Source organism: Amblyraja radiata, chromosome 6 (assembly GCF_010909765.2).
Source record: "Amblyraja radiata isolate CabotCenter1 chromosome 6, sAmbRad1.1.pri, whole genome shotgun sequence".
Taxonomy (NCBI): Eukaryota; Metazoa; Chordata; class Chondrichthyes; order Rajiformes; family Rajidae; genus Amblyraja; species Amblyraja radiata.
The window spans coordinates 70,615,698-70,634,318 of record NC_045961.1 but is presented as its reverse complement, the minus strand read 5'-3'; the positions used below and the strand labels follow the sequence as shown (position 1 = coordinate 70,634,318).

Sequence of the window (18,621 nt, the reverse complement as noted above, 5' to 3'; positions counted from 1 at the left end):
CTTGTGTAAATAAAGCTATTATATGTAACTACTAGAATAAGTGGGACCCGTTGTGTCCCCCAACATAATATTCCACCTCTCCACCAATTCCAAGGTACAGGCTAAATGCACACATCCCTCCAATAAAGGTTAAAGTACCAAAAAGGAATGCAGGAGCACACATTTGACCTGTGAGAATTGATGGGCAGTGGGGGGGGGGGGGGGGGGAGCATTGCATTGTCATTAAGTGCTAACAAATCATTTATTGCAAATACATTGCAGACTCACAGTTCAGTTGATTCACAGCTTACAATCACAGTTGCGGATTCTCCCTCGCGATCTTCCTGAGAGACTGACTCACGTGCAGGCATCTGGGGTTTTATAGTCCTCCCCCCCCCCACCCCGCGGAAGGGGTGTTTCATCGTGGTGATTGGCAGGCGAGAGGACCAATCAGTTGATCTCAAGATTTTTTAAACACTCTTAACTTTTATTTATTTTTTTTGTTTTCATTGAGTTGAAAAATCCTTGGGGCTGCCTCAGCGGAGGAGGACTGTGAGTAAGATGGCCAAAAATCATAGCGATATGTGGTAACGTTTTTTCTAAAATCAATATACAGTGCAGACAGGAAGTGGTCAAGGTGAGATTTTTAGTTATATAGAAGTTATCTTATGAAATATTACAAAGCAGTCCACAAGGTCACTAACACTGCTAATGCTGAACACATCTTGTCCATTACATACACTTTTCCATATGTTGTTTTTTCTCTTGTGTGATCATTTAGTTCATCCTCCAAGCTATCAAAGGTTTATCCTCAACATGCTCTGTGAGTTCCAAATTCTCACAGGTCAAATGTGTGCTCCTGCATTCCTTTTTGGTACTTTAACCTTTATTGGAGGGATGTGTGCATTTAGCCTGTACCTTGAATTAGGCTTTCACATGGGGCCCAGTTGCACTCTCAATGACTGCTCAGATCAGGACAGCACGCAATTACGATCTCATACAGCTGTGGTCAATTTCTCAAACATTGATTTATTAAGGCCTTATTTCAGTATACACTGGGGAGCATTCCTGAGAGAATTAAAAATGCTCTGCGGTCCCAAAAATCTTACAGAATAGTATAGCATTCACATTACAATAGTTACATGCAGATTTTACAATTTCACAATAAATCACTAAGATCCTGTTCTTAATTGGGGATTGTGACTATTAGTAATTAATTTAATATGGCACTTGTCTGACAGCAGTTGTCATATCCTTCTTGTGGATGGCTTTTGTGAGACTGTGGTCCTACCCTTATCACATCTTTCTTATTTTGTACATTATGTCTCCCACACATAGTTTACTTTAGTTTCATTTAGAGATATAGCAGGAAAACAGGCCTTTAGGCCCATCGAGTTATGCCCACCATCAATCACTGTTCACAGTAGATCCATATTATCCTACTTTCTCACCACTCCCTACCCTTTCTTCTTTTTTGGATGGCAGTTCTTGATTGGATTGTGGTACAGCATGAATTTAAAAAATATATAAACTTCTAATAAATGATTTCTCTGAGATAAAGTGAATATACCATTTTTTTGCATGTGCACATTAAAATTACATGACTCCCTGAATTTCACAAATGATCTGCTTCTCTGTAGAACATCCTTCACACGAGTTTTTAAAATATTAGTGCTGCTATTCTGTCACATTGATAATGCTTCAAGAGATGCCTTCTCAGAATACTTCCTGAGTAATGATATGAGGCTGAAAAGCCATCAGATGCCTTGTCAGCTGTGCATACAAGTGACTTTCAGCAAATTTGTGGGATGACATGAAGGAGCAAATTTGATGCAATTATGTTAACATCACAAAGTATGCATTGTAAAGATTTCCTCTCGCAATTTGCATTCAATCAAAAATTTTACCAAACCAGCAGAACAAAATTACTCAAGCAACTTGGGTTAAAATTTCAGTCACATTTATTTTGGGAACATCAGACTTAGGCGATTTTTCAGACAATTGCCAGCGACTGTCAGAGTGGAACACGCACACACATCGCTTCCTTCACCAGCCCTGTTAGCAGGCAGGAGACAGGGCAAGCGGGGGGAGCACTGTCTGAGTGAAATTCACACGGCGCAAAGCCAAGGTGATAACGCGATGAACAGGAAGGTTGGTGCTGTAATTAAGATGGCTAAAGCACAGTGTACGGTAAGTCCTTAAGAGGGGGGGGGGGGTGGGGGGGGAGAAGAAAGGGGGAGAATGAGTAGAGACAACTTTAAAGAAGCCAGAGATATACGGCAGTGAAGCTCGGTGGACATCCTTGGTTCTGAAAACTACTGCTTCCGTTTTTTTTCCCAATGAGCCAACGAAATTCACCGGTTACAACCTACGAGAATCTATGAGAACCTTTGACCTCCTGGCAGCCCACTAGGACCTCCTGGCGACCCACCTACGGCACGAGAATTCTCGCTACTCTCCATGGCGGCTTCATTCTGGTCGGCGCTAATTTTTCAACATGTTGAAAAATTTGCGGCGACCATCATGAGGCCGTGACTAGTTCCCAGAATGCGGGAACTCCTTAAGACCATGAAGGCGACTCCCCGGCAACCACCCGCGAACATTTGGCGACCATGTGGCAACTGCATAGTTTCCTGCAGTCGCCGAAAAAGTCGCCTGGGGACAGGCCCATTAAGATAGGCTTTTCTGAGTGTCAAATGCAGTAATAAACATTTGTTTCAGTGATGTGATACATTGTTCCTTTACATAGTTGAGGTCATTTTGAAATAATGGCCAGAAATTGCCTTATCACTCAGTTATCACTTGGTATGTTGAGGTAGAGAACTAAAAGAATGTACCTTCCTGAGGGTTGGATAGTCTTCTAATATTTGTTAACAACTAACAAGAGATTTCAAGAGACACAATAAACTGCAGATGCTGGGATCTTGAACAAAACACAAACTGCTGGAGGAACTCACTGGGTCAGGCAGCATCAGCGAAGAGAATGGACAGATGTCTGGATCTAGGAGTGATAGGAATTATCTTACCAGTGAGGTTGTATCGCCAACAGCAGCAGTTTAACCAACTGCTCTAGCCATTTTGTTTTGGGTATGTTGTTCCAATGCCCACCTTACATACACATCTGTATATATTTAACATTGGGATCAGCACAGTCTGATAAATAAAGCTGAAGTCCAATCCTGAATTCAATGATTATAATATCTTTAGATTTGAAGTGTTGATGCAGAGACATGGAAGAGAAAGTGATCTAAAGACTCTCAAATGTTTGAGAAGGAATTCAGATGGCATGATATGGGTCTCTCTCTGTAACAGGGTCACATGCATAGATCTCTGCTGACAATCATCCAAATATTGCTTTCATTTGAAATTGATTACATATCCAAACAATAGATAGGAAAGGTTTGGAGAGATATAGGCCAGATGTAAGCACGTGGGACTTGCTCATTTAAGCAACTTGGTCAGCATGCATGAGTTGGGACTATTTGCCTAGTTGTGTGCTGTATAATTCTATGATTTTAGGCCGCTATTCTGAAGTGCGCAAACATCCAATATGAAAAATAATAAATATTCGCTTTATTGTTTTCTGTCACACACTTTCACGCAGCAAAAGGCAAAAATTATGCTAAAACTATGGGCTTAATTTTAATTCAGATCATCACACTGATATTATGTTTCCTGCAAGTGTTGATGTGGAATTATTTTTCTCTGACACAACTTATGTTCTATAATTGCCCTAAAGAAAATGCACTTTCTTAAAAACAAATACTTTACTGTGAGTTATGGTAAATTGTGCCTTGACGGATTACAATTGATGGTCTCCATTAGAAAGCAAATGATAAGCAGTTAACAACTTAAAAGTGAACACATATTCAGCTCTGAATGTGGATAATTGCAAAAGTCACAATTCTCATTTTCTCTGCCCTGTGGAGAAATACGTATGTTCACTCTGATAACGCAGTTGAGGTTAAGAAGTCGTTGCATAAAATGTCTTCTAAAATATTAGGCTGCAAGAGGGAATAAAAACCTAACTGAAACAGAATATTCATGTCCATCATACCAGCAATCAATTCCATCCATACCGGAGAGTTCCTCTGCTAATTATCTGCAGTTAACAAAAGCAGACTGAACAAATAGCTTGGCAGCTCCATATTGTGTTCATGATTTATGTTTTGTTTTGATTTGATCATTAAAATCTTGTGCTGCTTCTTTAAAATAAAATCCATCAATGTCATTGTCCCTCAAACTGACAATTCTTGTTCTAGTATGCCGTGATTCCCATACGAGTTCATTTTGCATAAAAATCACAGCTTTGTGTACTTCCAATTATTTTCAATGTACAGATCTGTATCTGTCCAAGCAAATTATTGTGGGGAGAGCATCAAAGATAATTGAAAGACAGTGTTCATTGTATAAGTGTGCACTACGGGGATCTACTGAAATCAGAAAACACGAAGGGTTTAAAATGCAAACACGAGTACATTTTTTTAAAATACCAGCAGATTTCACGTGGCTTTACTCTGCTGGCATGTTAGCAGACATTATGATGTTTACCAAGGACTATGATGCTGAGCACAAAGGAAGATGATAAATTTTGGGTGGTGAGGGGTCAATGTGGCTACCAGAGGGCAATTATATCAAGGTTAGGGCAGAGTAAGTATAGTTGAGGAGATACAATAAAGGTGAGAATAGTGGCTCACCAATTTAACAGTGCCGGAAACCTGCCACATTTTGAGGTTTGCTTTTGGAGTGCTTAAACTCTGAAGTTTATAGGAACAGATTCAGAAGTGTTCAGTTGGTTACTGCTGTCATATCTTGGGTTACAGCACTCTCTATATTACTATAATTAGGTGAATGTACAGTGAGTAGTTTGTATTATCTGCAGTTTCTTTAGTAAATGAGCTGCAATTAGTTCCAAAATGGTATTTGTAGCATGCAACTCGCACAGGGAGCATTATTGATGACAGGAGTGCACACACACATTGACCAGCTGCCGAAGTGCTGATTGCAGCCAATTTTGGACCTCCCACAGTCAAACTAGCATTCAGTAAAGGGCCTGTCCCACTTGGCCATCATTTGCGCGTAATTTCCGCGACATCATTTCCGCGTCACGACGCGCGTCACGCGCGTCGTGATGTAGTGATGCGCGGCCGTGTGCGGCATCGCAGGATTTTGTGATGTACAAAATCTTTGCGCGCCATCTGTGTGACGCGCAAATGATGGCCAAGTGGGACAGGCCCTTTACAGAAAGTTCCCATGCCCATTTAAAGGGATAACCAACTTTTAGCAGGTTACTTGTTACTTGATTCAGTGTGTGCTGAAGAGTGTGCTGAAGAGTGCGCAGGGAAGATTCACAGGATGTTGCCTGGAGTGGAGGACTTTATTTATGGAGAGAGATTGGACAGAATGGGCTTGATTTCCCTGGAACAATGGAAGCTGAGGGGTGACTAAGATTATTAGAGGCATAGATGGGGATGATATTCAATATATTTTTCCCATGCCAAGGAATCATAAAACAGAAAGCATATGTTTAAGGTGAAAGGAGCGAGTTTTAACGGGTATGTGAGGTATAAGTTACTTCTTGCAGAAAGTTGTTCATATTTACAACATGCTGCCAAAGGAGGTGATGGGATCAGGTTCAATTACTTCTTTAAGAAGCATTCAGACAAACAATTGAATAAGGAAGGCTCAGAAGTATACGGACCTAATACAGGCAAATATTATTTGTTTAATTTAGTTACATTAAGAGATACAGCGCAGAAACAGGCTCTATGGGTCTGGACCATCCAGCGATCCCCGCACATTAACACTACCCTACACACACTAAGGACAATTTACACTTTTACCAAGCCAATTAACCGACAAACCTGTACGTCATTGGATTGTGGGAAGAAACTGAAGATCTTGGCGAAAACCTATGCGCACACAGGGAGAACGTACAAACTCCATACAGACAGCACTCATATTCGAGATTGAACTCGGGTCTATGGCGCTGCAAGCACCATAAGGCATCTCTACCGCTGCACCACTGTGCCATATGTAGACATGTAAAAATGTTGGCACGGATGTGGTTAGCTGAAGGACACACTTTGGTGCTGTACGACTCTATGAATCAGTGACTCCATAATGTTTTCCAAAATCGTTTGAAGCATATGATTGATGACAGGGAATGGTGTGGCAGATGTTGAAGCACTTTTGTCGATTAGTGAGAGAACTGGTCATTGGATTAAGTTTAAGATGAATTGGCGTGAATAACATTTCCCTTTGTTTTGTTCAATAGTGCCAAAAAGAAACCAAAGAAAATCAGAGCACTTTAATTAGCCAGTTCATTGTTGTCAGTGCCAGGTGAAAATTGTTCTTTTGAAATTTGACCATGTCCAACAATGTAATTTTCCTTCCATGGCTGAAGACGGTACCAAAATGAAACATTATTGAAGGCAGTCCTCTAAACATCTGCTGTTCAAGACCTAATGTTTGCACTTTTCTATCAAAAGCTGTATTTTTAGTTGTTCTCTGTGGCTTTATGTGGATTAAAGTATCCCTGAGCAATATAACGAGAGCTTGGTACCAACCTTTGCAGCACTTTTTCTCTGAAGGATTTCACTGTGTTTGCATGTCATTCTGCCAAGGAAAATGTCATATGCATTTGCAAAGATTGGATAGTTCATTTCAGTGGCACATACTACATGATCTACGTACTGACAAATGGATCAAGTTATCATTGGCAGCATATTATGAAATGGAGCACAGAAAGTGCTACCATTATCCATAAAGAGTTCATGTATAATTGCGACTTTGATAACAGCATACAGTGAACTATTGCTCAATAGTCAAAGCATGACATGCTTTCTAGCAGTCCGTTAGTATCTAATTTAATAAAAGCTTCCAATAAAAAGGTTGCTGACCGAATAATAATAATATGTTGTTGTTATTAATGTTCTTCCTCCATAGCAGCACATCTGAAGAGCTTATATGTAATTGAGGGCCTTTCAATCATTTCGTAACCACTATCCACTTTAGCAAAAAATTATAATCTAATCTTTGGAAGTCTTTATAATTCAACAATTCAAGCCCAGAGTGCACATTATGATCTGACATGCCAATTACACAATCATATTCTGCTATTCTCAGAGAATACACAGTTTAGACGCAGCTCAATCCTGTAAAACAAATTTAATCTTTGAAATATTTAGGGCATTTTACATCTGTATCTATCTGCATTCCTCACAAGATATTTTTTCTTTCGAAAAGATAGAATGCCCCAGGAGTCTATTCAGAGGCTGAACTCTTCAAGAGATTTTAATGTTAAATTATGGCTTTGAGGCACCAAATGATGCTGAAGAGCATCATTTGTTGAATTTATTACATTTCCAGTAGGTTCAATTTGATTTGTTTCCCTACAGAGAGCACTGCCATTAATCAGAGTTTTTAGATTGCAATAATTGATATACAATATTGAGTGAAGAGTAATATCAGTTTTCCAGTAATAAGATTTAAGGCTTAAATGATGATAGATAGAAAAAGCTCGAGTAACTTAGAGTTACAGGCAGCATCTCTGGAGAGAAGGAATGGGTGACATTTCGGGTCGAGACCCTTCTTCAGTCCCGAAACATCTCCTCGTCATGAACTCCCCCCGACGGCCATCGACCCTCTCTGGACCTTTTTATCTCTAACTGCCGGTGAGACATTGCCCATCTTGACTTTTCTACGCCCCTTACCTATTCTATTCACAGTCCCTCTGAACGCCAAGCCCTCCCGCTCACTTGGCAACAATGTTATCATCAAACCCGCCTACAAGGGAGGTACCGTTGCAATCTGGCTGGCTCTACCATGCTGAGGCCACATGCCAGTTATCGGACGCCTCCTCATAGCTACCCCTCGACCATGACCCTGCGGATGAGCACCAGGCCATTATCTCCAGGACTATCTCTGTTATCATCACTCTAATGATCTTTCCTCAACAGCCATTCCTTGTTTCTACTTCTATTCAAATTGTCCATTGTTCAAAAATGTCTGAAGTGAATATACACAGAACATATTGGTTTTGTATATAAAAGGCTATTGTTATGAGCTTTGTTTAAGAAGGAACTGCAGATGCTGGAAAATCAGGTCTGTAGAAGGGTCTCGACCCAAAATGTCGCCTATTTCCTTCGCTCCATAGATGCTGCCTCACCCACTGAGTTTCTCCAGCATTTTTGTCTACCATTGTTATGAGCTTTATATGTTGTCCAGATGTTGATGAACATGTCAAAATATATTGTCTGGTGAGATTGCAGAATGAGACCATTAAAGCTCATGGATATGGAAATACCGAACATGACCATTTAGGAGTCGAGGATTCTGGTCATCAATGATGCTCATTCTAAATGCTTTGATGTTTTACACGTGAGATTATGCACAATATCAAACAATAGAGTTGAGGAGCTGAAGATTTAATGTCAAATAACTGAATTCAATTCACATCATTTCTGTTTGAACACTTCATTAGATGCAATGGTATTAAGCGCTCATTAATTCCCCATTACCAGCCAGCCTCCATTGGTGCAGTCAAAAGGTTGCATGCTTTCTTAATGAGGCTTTGACCACAACTCATCATTTCGCTAACTACTACTTCTAGTATTGTACAATGTCACATTCAGCTACGAGTTTCATCACAACTGAGCTATTGAAGCTTTGTAACCTTGAACCCCCAGCTAAGAAGGTAAACTAAAGTGACAGCATTTGAAATAGAAGCAAAATAGTAAGATTAAACGAGAACTTACCAGTTTGAAGTTTGATCTGTATTTTATGAGGAGTTACGATGAGGGATTATGTGAAGAACCCGACCAGCACGCATGCGCGACATACTTCAAAGCAGCGGTGTTGAATCACAGACAGACACAGTAATTGAAATAAATATAGTAAAGAAAAGGAGAGCTTAGTTACCAGTTTGATCTCTATTATTGAGGGTGGGAGCGGAGGGCACGTAATCCCTCATCGTAACTCCTCATAAAATACAGATCAAACTTCAAACTGGTAAGTTCTCGTTTAATCTTACTATTTTACTTCGGAGTCACGTACGTGACTACGTGAAGTTTTTAAAGCTCTGTGATTTCAAACCGTGCAACAGTTCATACTTCACTCGCTGCCGAAGTCATTCGAGGGAGGAAGTATGTTATCGTAATCAACCATGAATCTGTTTGTAAAACAAAAATGGTGTTATCAACAATAACAAGACAAATGCTCCCCCGGGCTTAAATTATATATTTGCAGATTCGAATGTTAGTTCTGCAACCGATACAGGTTCTGCCGGCGGCGTGTTACAAAGTTTGGAACGTATACTTCCTAGACCACCCCGCTGTAGCCAGGATGTGGTCCATAGGCACGTCCATCCTCTTAGTCACTGACGTGGAAACTGCCATGGTGGAATAAGATTTATACACATTAGTATTTACTCCAGCAACTCCCAGTACCTGCTTGAGCCACTAGAGGTAGTTTAGCTCGTCACCCGACCATGAGGTTTCTTGTGACTGACCCACAAGGCTTTTTCCTCTCCCTTGAGTATTTCTTATTGTGTCAATGTAGTTCATTAAGTGGGTCATGACACATAACCGTGGTTCAGGTGGGTATGCCCGGAATTCCATGACTGGACCTGATGTTCCTGGTCTGCTCTGTTTGGCCAGCCCCTGAATGGAAAATGTGACACTATCTGGTGTTATCACCATGTTGTCCAATCGCAGTACATGGAAGAACTGGGTCTTTGTGCTGAGGTAAGGCCGTCAGCATATCCATCTTCAGGGTAGGCTGTTCCAGGGTGAGGGACCTGGCTGGTGATCATCCCCTAAGGTACGTCAGGACCTCACTGACTTCCCAATTTGGGTGTACCTAGTTCTGGGGAATGGGAATTGAATATACCTCTCCTGAATTTGATCACCAGTGGGTGGTACCCTTGCCCTGCTGTCGTGGTGCCTGAGTTGAGTAGGCTGACCGAGTACTTCTGGCTATATTGATAGCGCAGTAGCTGAGTCCTTCATTGTGGTGAAGGCCTGTCAGGAACTCCAGTACAGGTTTTGTTGTAGTTGAATGTGCAGTTCCTGAGTTTGAGCAGTTTCTTCCCATGTGTGTTCCCTAGTGGATATGCATAGAAAGAAGGGGAGAACATAGAGATGAGTTCCCCCCCCCCCCCCCCCCCCCCCTTCTCAATACGCGGAAATGTATCCATGCCGCTGCCTTGAGTTGGTTTCATGCGACATATATTGGTACGTGGCGATTCAATTGGAATATAAGGTAATCAATATCTGGTGTTGCTTTGCTTATATTGCTTTGTAATCTCAGCAAATACTTTTGGTTTAAATGTTCGTTTACAGTATTTAGCTCACCTGATAGGTAAGTTACTGATGTTCAAACATGTTTGACGACATGCGGTTACCAATTGTTAAATAAATTGTCACATAATATCGATTTTATTCCGCCCAAGTGGTTTGGTATATGCCACCACTGTGATGTTGTTAATTTATAAACGAACATGCAAAATGGTGCACTACTGAACAATATGCTTGCCCAATAGTAAGTAAGTTTTATTTATATAGCACATTTTAAGTCAACTCGCATTGACACCAAAGTGCTTTACAAAAATAGATAATACGTTTGCATACCATAGAAAAAGGTTAACAAATAAAGAAAATGGACTCAACACATATAGAGTTCTACACAAACCCCCCCCCCCCCCCCCCCCCCCACAGCAGAATCAAATTTCCACTGTGGGGAAAGGCACCAGAATGTTAAGTCCTCTTCCCCTGAAAACCCCCGAGGTCGGCCCATTTGTAGCCTTGCAGCCAGTCCGATGAATATACTCAATAGAACATATTCAATATTTCTAACTAGGTTTAATGCCCAGTGTCTATAGTGATGACAACTCCAGATTAGTCCATTTGCCACCATATTCTAGGTATGGGATATAGTTTGAACACTAGTATCTCAGCTCATTGGAAAGGTACAATGTTCAGTAGCTGGTAATGCTGCTACTATCCCAATTACTTTTGCCACGTAGTTGATAGGTGGTTAAATGTTACCATAACTGATAGCATTAATGAATACCAGATAGACAATGTTGTGGATGGGGTCAACGTAGATATCTGGATAATATGACAGAGCCCAGGCTAAAATAAGTTAGTAGCTAATGCAGCCGATATAGCTATATCCAAGGATAGTCTGTCGTTAATATATAGACATGCCATGACGAAATGTTCCTTAAGTGTCAGGGCTGGTTTGAAATTCTGGAATAGCTTCGGCTCATATAAGCCAATTCAATAATAAGTCAACTCAAATCAAGTCAAGTCAAGTTTATTTGTCACATACACATGTGAGATGTGCAGTGAATGAAAAGTAGCAATGCTCGCCATGGTTGCCCCATCCAGGTAAATTGTGGTATAACCGAAATCTTATATAAAAGGGTACTGAATAGTATGCATCTTTAAAGTCGATGTCTACCATAAAGTATCCTTGGAATCCATGGTAGTAGTTACAAATTCCATAAGTGGGTATACCTGGTGAAATGCTCAAGTGGTTAATCAATGATGGTGCGACATTCACCATCTTGGGGTTTTTTGGTACCAAAGGCTCATATGAGATTTCTTATGACCCCTGGTATATATTTCCCAGTAGCTAGACCCTCATGTTTCTTAGTGGGAGGGTAGACCCTTTGGGGTGCAAGCTGAACTGGTGGCAAGATATTAATTCTATTCCCCTTGAATATTTTTTGGTATATAACTACCAAGAGTGATAGCTTCCCAACCAGGTGTGATCCCCCCCCCCCCCCCCCTCTGTTAGTACAAACCCTTCACCTTTATGTGATGGTAGGAACCATACTTATCTGTCTTCACTGTTGTTTGGTGGTGTGTTAATTTCTTCGGTTTCTGGTTCCTTGTCTGTAGGGATGGTGTTGTTGGGGGTGGCACATTTTCCATGGGGCCCGCTCTGGACCCTGGCTTGAAAGGGCTTACTGGGGGTTGGCATGCGGGCCCGAGCTTTCACCAGTACTCTTAAATAGACGCCTACTGGTGGACGCATAGAGGCACTGCTGTCTGGTTTTGTGTGGTGCTCATTCCAGGCCCTGCCCTCTTGATGCCGAATTTTTGGATACTTCGTCCAGTTTCTTAGGCTTGGTTTGATAACTTAGCCAGATAGCAGGATCTGTGGTTGTGAGGTCGGCGTTCTCGCAGTCCTGTAAATTTTTTAAGTTGAGGGCTGGTTTTATAACTTCCTGAGAAGTTGTGGAGCATCTGTGAACAGTAGAGTCAGGTGTTTTGCCATACTACCCCGCCCCTCTGGAATGAGCATGCGAAAATGATAGCCGACGTCAGGGATATCAAATGCAATTTAAGATATTTGGGTTTTTTAAAAAGCTATGCTCAATGTACCCCCCAATAACTGGTGGGCACTTTGAGTAAATGCAATTTAGGGGAGGCGTGATGAAACCAGCGCCTCATGACTACCTGTCTTGGAGAGGTTTTGAAAAGAACACGTAGTAAACTGGCCGTCAGTTGAGACTGAAAAGGCCATCTCGCTAGTGGTGGAGCCACATAGCGGCCACACCCAGCAGCTCTTCCTGATCCTGTACCTCAAGCATACTCCCGATATTCTTCAGCCAGTGACCCCTATTCTTGACCAGCCCAGCCCTGGTCGCCATCGGTCCCTCGACAAGGGAGATGGCCAGTGCTGTAGGCACTGGAGTGGGAGTGTTATGCTCCCTTGGCGGACTTGCCCCTGCTCCTGAGGCAAGTCTCGCTGGAGTTTTTGGCTCCATGACCTTACTCCGGCTTGGAGAACAGACACTTCATAGCAAAAGGATTTGAGTATAGGAGCAGGGAGGTTATACTGCAGTTGTACAGGGTCTTGGTGAGACCACACCTGGAGTATTGCGTACAGTTTGGCTTTGCTGATAGAGGTGTCTGTCGTTTGTCGGGCGGCATTTCGCGGTTCTGGGTGGTGAGTCTCCTTGTCGGGAGTGGGCGTGTGGCTACTGGCCCGGTTTTGAAATTCTCCCTCCAGTCCGCTGCTGTTAGTCGAACGTTTGCGGGAAGGGGACTGCCGGATCTCCGTCAGCTTAAGCAGACAGCTTTATCGGACTGGGCATCGGCGCAGTACCCGTGTCTGTGGACCGCAGCGTGTACGGTCCCGTTGCCGCCTCTCCCCCCTCCACTGACGGGACGTTCCTTCCCTGGAGTCGAACTGGGGCTGCTTCCCTCTGTGCTGCTTTGCTGTCTCCAGTTCCCCTGGAGCAACAAAGAGAGGCAAAGTCGTGAGTTTAACCTGTAGGTAAGTACTTACCTAACGGTCCGTTCCTTCAGGCTTGTAACGGGAGCGCCTGTACTCCCGGTCGTCGCTGTTGCACTGCGTGAACGCAATGTCGCGCATGCGTGCTGGACGGGTTCTTCACGTAGTCACTCATATGACTCCGAAGTAAAATCATAATTTGAATCCTGCCAATTCACTAGGAAGAGGTAAAGAGAAGCTCTTCAAACAACTAGAGAATGGGACAGGGTTAAGATTGGCAGACAAGTATGACAAGAAGAAGTGGAATGTTGATGGGATAGAACAAGTATGAAGTACCAAACTATAACTTGCTTGTATTGGAGGAAAAAATCTGAAGAACACACATTGACCAAATAATTGTAGCAAGAATCATATCAGAATAGGCAGCAATGAGTGCAGTTCAGAAGTCATACATCTAGAGTCAAGAGTGTTTTATTGTCATATGTAACAGACAAAACAATTACTTTCTTACTTGCAGCAGCACAACAGGCTTTGTACTGTAACGCGGAATATGCAGAAATTCTTCAAATTAAGCAGTAATTACAATGATAGACACCAAAGCACAGTTAAGGTGTAAATATCTGAGAAAGGCAATTGCTAAAGCCTGTAATTAACAGAAACCGAAGTTGTGAAACACTCTTTCAGTGCGGAGCAGTGTGGTGTGTTTGTATATAAATGTGCAAACAAGGCTCATATGCATGTGAGCTTATGAGATCATGTGATAATTTGAATGCTTTTTTTCTTATATTTTATTTTTTATAGTAATTGACATAAGTGTCACACTCAGAAACAGAATGATTCATGTAATTAATTTTCAGCAAAAAGTTACATCTAATGTTTTGAATTAAAAAGATCTGGATCTGGAAAAAAATAGTATATCGTAATAATGACATATTTTGGAAATAAATAGTTACAATCACAAGGTCAAAAAATAAAACCCATTGTCTAAGGTCAAAGTAAAAGATTGATATCTAAATGTGAGTTACCATCCTATTTCATTTCCAAATATTTCTGCAATTTTTCTATTGTCAATGGAGAAATTGGAGGAATTTAAAAAAATTCTGTTTCACTTTGACATGCTGTTTAATATCTACTGCCTTTTGGTAACAACAAGCAGCAACAACAACCTAGAATTTGTGGAAAAGTTTAGAGATATTATCCTGTATATGAACACAATCAGGATTTCCGTGGATAAGCTGTTTCTGGCCTCCTGCGAGTTGAGTGAATCAAAACTGTTATCTGAATCCAGTGATTTATCGAACACAACATTAGGCTATGTGAAAACCAAAATACCTAAGTTGCTGCCCGAGATTTGTACGTCTTCTTCTTTCGTGTCCATCTTGTTACAAATGTTTACCTCGCTGTGATCGTCCGTCCTGAAAAGGACGCAAGCTTCCGGCGACAATCACTGGGAGCCATCACTTGTCACAATCGATGATGGTGGTAGCAGAATTAGCTCAGGATACCTCCAGTTTCTAGCCCCGCGACGTGGATGCATCTGCTATGGGGCCATTTGTACATCAAAATGTATTTACTGTTAGATTGCTTGTGGTGAAAGGAAAACACAACTGAGGGATTTTACAGCTGAAGGGTGCAGAATGAATTTCATTAGGGCTTGTTGCAAGGCAAACAACATCATTATGATTTAGACAATTAATTCCTCTACATCAACAGAATTTGGACACTGGAGTAAATTATATATTAACCTATATGGAAGATGGGAGTCATACAGTTGAGTGTTATGCTGATTCTGGTGCTTGATAAAGCTCCAGCCCAAATCATGTGTAACCACCCACACTGTCAGAGGATTTGAACGCAGGAGGGATCACTTTCCTACAATTAGGACAGATTGTGTCATATGGCTTCACAGCTTGACAACCATCATATTAGATGCAATCTCAGAAGAATTAGATTCAGAATATGCTTCGCCTTCAATGGAACGTGAAATTAGGATAATGAGCTACAAAATCCTCTCCTGTGTAATGTTAGCAATAATATTATGCATATTGAACTCAGGTTTTGAAATTTGATGCTTTTGACTGCATTGTAAGTTCAGTACCTTCAGCACAAAGGATAACCTGCCATTTTGACACTCTATTCAAATATGTTTACATATACAGCTGACAGTGACAATGAAGCTTCGGTAACTGTGGTTCCATGTCCCAGTGCAAAGAGTAATGCTTTCTCCAGCCACTATATGAGATGAAATCTTGAATTCAACATCTATCTGAATCTCAGATTTGTAGCAATAACCCACCCACTTTGTCGAAAAATGTTTCATATATTCAAAAATATTTCCTCACAATCAAACCTGATGTCCTTCCTTCTATTAGAGAATATTATGATTTATGTAGAAATTAGCTCAGTTGCTGTGATGCAGCCTCACAATTCTAGCCTTCTGCATATCCAGCAGTGGTAGATCGGCAGTGGTTGGCTTCTGCTTCTGAGAAGAATTCTTGAGAGATTATACTTTTCTTTGGTAGGTCCAAATGAAATTCGACTGGGTGCTCTATCAAGTGGAACTTAAACCATGTTTCAGGAAGCATTTCTCAATAGCATGAAAACAGATGCTGACAACTGAATATTTACCATGTTACGGAGTTTCTCATTCCATATGTTGTTAAACTGTGAATGAAGCAATTCATGCAGAAAAGCAACAGGGTGTGAAAGTAGCATGAACCTTTTCCTTTCCGCTGATGTATTCCAGATGGCATTGCGGGCCACTAAGTGGAAAATGAACAAAAATAATATTTCAGATCATTCCTGTTCTTCAGTAGCGAATGTGCCATATAGTGGCATCGTGACATTGTACTCAGTCACTGAAATGAATTCAATTTACCAATGGAAATGGACCTAGAGAAAAAGTACAATGTGCTGATGAAACAGTGGTATTAATAAGCAATGCTTATTATAAAAATTGGAAAGATGAGCGATTAAAAAAAAAAACAGTTAGACAATAGACAATAGGTGAAGGAGTAGGCCATTTGGCCCATCGAGCCAGCACCGCGATTCAATGTGATCATGGCTGCTCATCCCCAATCAGAACCCCATTCCTGCCTTCTCCTCATATCCCCTGACTACACTATTTTTAAGAGCCCTATCTAGCTCTCTCTTGAAAGCATCCAGAGAACCTGCCTCCACCGCCCTCTGAGGCAGAGAATTCTACAGACTCACCACTCACTGTGAGAAAAAATCTTTCCTCGTCTCCGTTCTAAATGGCTTACTCCTTATTCTTAAACTGTGGCCCCTGATTCTGGACTCCCCCAACATCGGGAACATGTTTCCTGCCTCTAGCAGGTCCAAACCCTTAACAATCTTATATGTTTCAATGAAATAGCCTCTCATCCTTCTAAACTCCAGAGTATACAAGCCCAGCTACTCCATTCTCTCAACATATGACAGTCCCGCCATCCCGGGAATTAAACTTGTAAACCTACGCTGCACTCCCTCAATAGCAAGAATGTATTTCCTCAGATTAGGGGACCAAACAGCACACCATACTCCAGGTGTGTTCTCACTAGGGTTCTGTACAACTGCAGAAGGACCTATTTGCTCCTATATTTGATTCCTCTTGTTATAAAGGCCAACATGCCATTCACTTTCTTCACTGCCTGCTGTACCTGCATGCTTACTTTCATAGACTGTTGTACAAGGACCCCCAGATTCCATTGTACTTCCCCTTTTCCCAACTTGACGCCATTTAGATAGTAATCTGCCTTCCTGTTTTTGCTACCAAAGTGGATAACCTCACATTTATCCACATTAAACTTCATCTGCCATGCATCTGCCACCTCCCCCAACCTGTCCAAGTCACCCTGCATTCTCATGGTATCCTCCTCACATTTCACACTGCCAGCCAGCTTTGTGTCATCTGCAAATTTGCTAATGTTACTTTGAATCCCTTCATCCAAATCATTGATGTATATTGTAAATAGCTGCGGTCCCAGCACCGAGCCTTGCGGTACCCCACCAGTCACTGCCTGCCATTCTGAAAGGGACCCGTTAATCCCTACTCTTTATTTCCTGTCTGCCAACCACTTCTCTATCAATGTCAGCACTCTACCCACAATACCATGTGCCCTAATTTTGTCCACTAATCTCCTATGTGGGACCTTATCAAATGCTTTCTGAAAGTCCAGGTACACTACATCCACTGGCTCTCCCTTGTCCATTTTCCAAGTTACATCTTCAAAAAATTCCAGAAGATTAGTCAAGCATGATTTCCCCTTCATAAATCCATGCTGACTCAGATCGATCCTGTTACTGCAATCCAAATGTTCGGCTATCTCATCTTTTATAATTGACTCCAGCATCTCTGTCCTAGATGCAAATAACTCATTTTGGCAAATACCGCTGGGCCATACATCCTCCATGCTAACCACACTCGCGACGCCTTTCGGACGATTCAAATTCTTACGAATGTCATTTGGCATCAATTCAGCCAGCGAAGTTTTTCAACGTACTATGGAACAACTTTATACTGGCTACCCATGCGGCATAATCATGGACAACATCCTGATCACCAGGCGTAATGCACAAGAACATGACTCAAACCGAAGCAGGTCCTGGGTTGTGCCAGCGAGGTAAATCTCAAACTGAACCCTCCCAAATGCAGGTTTTGGGTTGACAAAATGTCTTACGTGGGCCATGTGTTCACCAACAACGGACTCATGCCAGACCCGTCTAAACCATTGCCATCAACAAAATGCCAGGAATGACAGCTCTACAACAATTTCTAGGCATGGTAAACTACCTGGGAAAATTCATCCCCAACTTCAGTGAGCTGTCAGTCCTGCTGTGACAACTGACCCACAAGGATACCCACTGATCCTGGGACCAACACCAGCAGAGGGCATTTGAAACCGTCAAACAACTAATGTCTTGTGCTCCAACCCTCACATACTTTGATGCCAAGTTACCCGCCACCCTCACCTGTGATGCCTCCCAGTATGGACTGGGCGTTGCTTGCCTACAAGAAGACGGGAAGGGTCCCAGACCAGTTGCCTATGTCTCCCGCACCATGACTGACACTGAACAGCGCTACGCTCAAATCGAGGAGCTACTTTCAGTAACTTCTGCCTGCAAGAAATTCAAGGACTTTATCATTGGCAACCTGATTACGGTCGAAACCAAACATCAGCCCTTGGTCAGTATCCTCAATAATCCGATCCACACGGCACCAGTGCGTTTACAACACATGACGATGGAACTACAGAGATATGACATCAGACTAACCTACAAACGTAGTAAGGACATGCACTTAGCTGACACTCTCTCACGGGCACCTCGTCCAACCTACAAAAAACACCTGTCTGATGATGAGCACGAGGGGTACACGGTTATGATGCTCTC

At 41.9% G+C, this 18,621-nt stretch overlaps 1 long non-coding RNA gene across 1 annotated transcript; it reads right to left on the bottom strand.

The window, feature by feature from the left end:
- Window positions 1–1,597: 1,597 nt before the first annotated feature.
- On the bottom strand, window positions 1,598–18,312 carry LOC116974014. Its single transcript, XR_004412254.1, has 3 exons — window positions 18,189–18,312; window positions 5,677–5,680; window positions 1,598–1,608 (listed from the first exon to the last, which is right to left on the bottom strand). It is a non-coding gene; the product is annotated as an uncharacterized LOC116974014 (long non-coding RNA).
- Between the last annotated feature and the right edge of the window lie 309 nt (window positions 18,313–18,621).